Here is a 669-nt window from a genome sequence, read left to right on the forward strand (position 1 = left end):
CCCCGCCCTCAGAAATAGGCAATGGGCTCTGATTGGTTAGCTAGCCCAGTGTGTTGTGATTGGCTAAACCGCCAATCTTGTATCTAGTGCACGTCTAATCGTCCCGCCACTCACCTCACCTCAGTGGCATGTCCTCCGGTTGTATTGTAAACAGCGGCATCCTAAATATCGCTTATCAGTTTGAGCTCGATTGAGAAGCAGAGGATATTATTGAAGAGGATCGTGCAGAACCTGTGCAAGCACGGCTTTTAATGGTAGGCCAATGTTTTTTGTTTGTTGTTGTCTCATACTTTTAGATACTACTGCTACTGCTTATGGTAGCTTTTAATATACAGTTTTATCCTGATTAAAGCTTTAATACAGTACGGCAACTGCACGCTGCACGCCATGTTTAACGATTCTCATAGCTATGTGAAAATAAGTGTATAATTGGAACAGTTCATTGTTGGAGCTGAGCTGAATGAGAGAATCAGCTGTGGCGGGTAACGCTGTCAAATCACTAGCCAGTTTGGTGGCCGGGTTACTTTTCGTAAATTATGTTCACTCATTCATTTCATGGGGAAGTTCATGCAGGCCAAATCTGCGCAGGTTTAATGCAAATACTGAACTCGTGAGACATCATGACATTATCGAGTATATTGCAAAAGCTAAACAAAACACACCTACAGA

General features: G+C 42.9%; 1 protein-coding gene across 7 annotated transcripts in view; it reads right to left on the bottom strand.

Annotated features, from left to right (window-relative positions):
- kdm4c (lysine (K)-specific demethylase 4C) overlaps positions 1-669 on the bottom strand; it is a 22,607-nt gene that overhangs the window by 720 nt on the left and 21,218 nt on the right. The gene's annotated exons all lie outside the window — the stretch shown is intronic.

The sequence above is a fragment of the Sinocyclocheilus anshuiensis genome, unplaced genomic scaffold (assembly GCF_001515605.1).
Source record: "Sinocyclocheilus anshuiensis isolate Anshui unplaced genomic scaffold, SAMN03320099.WGS_v1.1 scaffold85, whole genome shotgun sequence".
NCBI lineage: Eukaryota > Metazoa > Chordata > Actinopteri > Cypriniformes > Cyprinidae > Sinocyclocheilus > Sinocyclocheilus anshuiensis.